General features: G+C 43.2%; 1 pseudogene; it reads left to right on the top strand.

Annotated features, from left to right (window-relative positions):
- Window positions 1-467: 467 nt before the first annotated feature.
- LOC132568973 (AP-2 complex subunit sigma-like) lies at window positions 468-1129 on the top strand (annotated as a pseudogene).
- The last annotated feature ends 3201 nt before the right edge of the window (window positions 1130-4330 follow it).

The following is a 4330-nucleotide window of genomic DNA, read 5'->3' as shown; positions in this document are numbered from 1 at the left end:
GCGTCTTGCTTGTGAGCGTGCCGCCCTCCTCCGATCCCTGAGGTCCTGCCGGAGGCGGTCACGCACACGAGCCACCCGAGAGGGCGAGGCAGGGGGGCTGGGATCTTCTCCAGCAGGAGGCAGGGGCACTGGTGCAGGTGGCAGGGGCACAGTTTCCTCGTCAGACTCAACTTCCTCTGCAGGGTCCCCAGCACCCATGACACTTAGATGGAAAGATAGGACAGAAGTATTTTAATGATAAGATATATATAAAGAACTATTCAGTTTTTCAATCACCAGCTTTTTACAGGAGAGGAAAATATTGTACTTTTAAAAAATGGAAATTATCAGGCATCTCTCCATTCCACAAGGAATTTGTCTGCATGTACATGGTTGCGTGTATAAATCCAGTTTGCTTGGTGCATGAGTATTTACACAGTATACTGTATGAGTATCTCAGAAGAAATTAAAAGTTCCATTAGGTCCCTGATTTTCAGCCTGGACCAAAAGAGAGTATTGCCATGATTCGCTTTATTCTGATCCAAAACCAGGCTGGCAAGATATGTCTGGCCAAGTGGTACATGCAGTTTGATGATGACAAGAAGCAGAAGCTTATTGAGGAGGTCCATGCAGTTCTTACCATGTGGGATGCAAAGCACACCAACTTTGTTGAGTTCCACAACTTCAAAATAATCTACAGACGCTATGCCGGCCTCTACTTCTGCATTTGTGTGGATGTGAATGACAATAATTTGGCCTACTTGGAAGCTATTCACAATTTTGAGAAGGTATTGAATATTTCCACAATGTCTGTGAACTCAGCCTGGTCTTCAACTTCTACAAGGTTTACACCATGGTAGATGAAATGTTCTTACCGGGTGAGATCCGGCAGACCAGCCAAATGAAGGTCTTGAAACAGCTCCTCTTGTTGCAGTCCCTAGAATGAAAGACGGAGAAAGAAACCGACCAAGTCCCGACCTCTCCTTGGCGAGATCCAGCCACTACCCCTCTGTGCTCACCTCTCTTCACCCAGTTCCCTGAATTAGTGACTTGCAGAAAGCAACATTTGTCCACTTCCTTTGTAGCTGAAGGCAGGGGGAGGAGTCTAAAATTGGACACCAGTTCATGTTTCTAGGCTTGCTTTGACTCTTTCCTCACAAGGAGAAGACCAGAGGATGGAAAGTAGCCAAGGTAGGGTTGGCCTCTTTTTCTTACTGGGGGTGGGGTGGGGGAGATCAGAAAGGGGAAAGGAAAGAGCTCCCACTATTTCACTGCTGATGCCATCCCAGCAAAAAACCCTTTCTGTACAACCAGTTCCCTGCCCCTATCCATTCCCATTAATGTATTGTGCTACATCTGTTGTGGAAGAGGGACCATAACTCTGTGTGTGTTGTGAGTGATGGCAAATGCTTGTGCTGCCAGTGATGTGTTGTACTCAAATAAAGCATCTTAATTTTGTTTAAAGTTGCATTATCCTCCTATTATTATGGACAGCAGAACAGTGTATATAACTGGTATCTAAAAATAAATTGTGTTTGCGGAATCAGTCCACATATTTTGTCTTAAAACTATGTTTCATTTTATGATCTGAGAATTAGTCATCCAAGACTTTCAGTTGAGGTGACTGGAGTTTCCTTTCCTGGTTACCTAAAAATTTAGTGGGTGACCTTTTAAATTTCTTGTCAGAATAATGGGGTTATGAACAAATCTTGAAGCAAAAATAGTAAGTGGTTATCAATATCCATATCCGCAAGTTTAGACCACAGTCGGCTCTTATCAGTTGAGTAGAAGTGGGCAACCAGATCGACAAAAACTACATATAAAGTCTTCAAAGGGCCTTGAATGCCTGAAAAGGCCAATTGACAGAGTGTTTGGCAGTTGTCGATGGTACTAAATCCCTGCCAGGACAGGGTGAATAATTTGATTCTCAGCCACCCAGTCTTCAAGTTTGGACAGCAGGTATTTACTATATAGCTTAGTGACTATGTCAAGCAAACTAACTGGCCTGTAATTTTGAGGAAGAGATATAATACCTTTTTTATGAATGGGGACAATAATACAGAGTTTCCATCCAGTAGGGATCAGGCCAGTGTCATTAATTTGAGAAAAAAAACCCTCTTGATAACATGGGAGTCCACCAATCCGCTAAAGCTGTGTATACATCTGGAGGACTCAAATCTTCCCTGGGCGATTTTCCAGGCGGCAATGCAAAGGGATGATTTGTAGATTTATGTGTATATCTCAATTGTTATTGCTATTGTATTGCATCTGTTGTTATGCTGTTTTGCTTTACTTTGTATATTCATTAATGTTTAGTTTACTTTGCTTTCCCTTGAGACTTTTGTAAACTTGTAACAGCTAATGGCTAATCACAACAAATTAACTGAAATGAACAAATCTAAGCATGATTACTCATGAGTAAATTCAAGTGCATCAAATTGGACCGACCTCCTTAGAAGTCAAGTTAATGCTGCAGTCAAAAAACTGTAAAATATTTACACAATAAAAGGTCTTCAGAATTCATGTGGCAATAGACTATTATACCATACTTTGTTTCCTTGTTGTTACTCATTAATAACCTGATAAACACCAACTAGAGGCAGGCAAGATTTGACTTGCCATGTAAAGTGTGGAAGATGGCTAATAGAATATGAACAGGCTTTGACAGCTGTGTGTCTATTGTTTAAATGGGTCAAAATACCAGGACCCGCATGTGTCATGGTGCAGCCCACCAAACAATTTTCCATCTGTCATAGGAATGTGAGCATTGTGTTTTCCAGGGTGATGTAACAAAACTCTTTGGACTCTCCCCAGCAGTGATCAAGTGGATTGAAAATTTATACATTAGTATTTGGGGGGACTACCCAATTAGTATGCATACCCATTGTATCAACTTGGTTATGTTGTAAGCCAAAATGCCCTCAAAACGAGGTTGGGGAATTGTCAGGTGGGCACCTGGCTTAATCAGGATCTTTTACCTGTGTATACAGGATTCCACATCCAGAAAGAAATGCTTAAAAATATTAGGGCCTCTAATTAAGTAAAACAATTAAAATTTATTAAGAAAAATATAGGCTTCCATACAAGATAAAATACTCATAAAACCATACATACAGTCCTAAGAAAAATAGAGAGAGATAGGGGAACACATGGGTAGACAAACAGGGTGATATTTACCGATCGTAGTCTTCAAGGAAGGCTCCAATGGTGACGAGCGAGAAATTGGGAGAAGGGACCCGAAACTGATCAGGAATCGGGGATGGATCTATGCAGCAGAATTGGGATACTGATAGAAGCACACCTGTGGGTAGCTAGTCCACAGATTATAAGGACTCTCTTGAGCCCTTAGGGCATGGGAGGTACGAGGGAGGAGGAAGGTGGTCAGCTGATGCATGACCTCCCAAAAAGGGGATGTTTCGCAGTGACCATAAGGGCTGGACTACTTCGACAACCAATAGAAAGTTCATTGGTGGAACCTCATTGGGTGCCCATTCCTGACCAATGGATTTGCTTGGGTTCTGGATACGTGAGCGAACTTTCAGGTTGATATGGACCAGGGTGAGGCTCCAAAATGACAGTTGGGGAAAAGAATAGAGGAGATTACTGGGTGGGGAGATACTTAGGACTATTAGACTTATCTAAAAGGGTGACAATAGAGAGTCAAATCATGGCCTAGGTAACACCCAGTCTATACAAAGGAACTTGGCTTTGGCTGAAGATGGTCTTTCTCTTCTTCTGTCTTCTCCTGGGTATCAGTCTTTGTCTTGGGTTCCGTTAGACAAAGACAGTGGCGTTTGGATGATTAGCCACTCCTGGGGTGGGTAGGTTGCTTGCAGGCACAGGTGACATCTGGTGTGTACGTGAGCCATCCACTTAGCTGGAATGGAATCAGGCCTGGTAGGAAGATGGCTGTGTGTGGTGTTAGCCCTCCATGGTGGATTCCGTGGTCAGTGCTTCAAAACTATTCGCTTGGATAGCTCCTGGTGGCGCAGTTTCCTCCGCTCCATGGCTGGGATGGACGTCATACGGAACGATGAGAAGCCATCTGTTCTCCTGGTGGGCACTCTTGTACCGGTCTTGAGTGCCTTAGTAGCGTTATGGCTGCTTACACTGCATAAGTCCCTTTTGCCCCTGGATAGGTTTGCTCACACTCTCTGGCCAGACGTGTGCGAGTCACTTTTCCAGGTGCTCTGGCAACCAAGCTGATGATTACGATGTTCTGTAAGGGTTTTTTCCTCACAATGTATTTTTAATTATTATATGCTTCCTGTGTGTGTGAGACACAATTTCCTTCTAATTCTTCTGCTCAGAACAAAGAAAGGTACCTGATTCCTCATCTGATGAAGTGTGT

This window comes from Heteronotia binoei, chromosome 3 (genome assembly GCF_032191835.1).
Source record: "Heteronotia binoei isolate CCM8104 ecotype False Entrance Well chromosome 3, APGP_CSIRO_Hbin_v1, whole genome shotgun sequence".
Taxonomy (NCBI): Eukaryota; Metazoa; Chordata; class Lepidosauria; order Squamata; family Gekkonidae; genus Heteronotia; species Heteronotia binoei.
The sequence above is the reverse complement of the archived record's forward strand: the minus strand, read 5'-3'. Positions and strand labels throughout refer to the sequence as shown.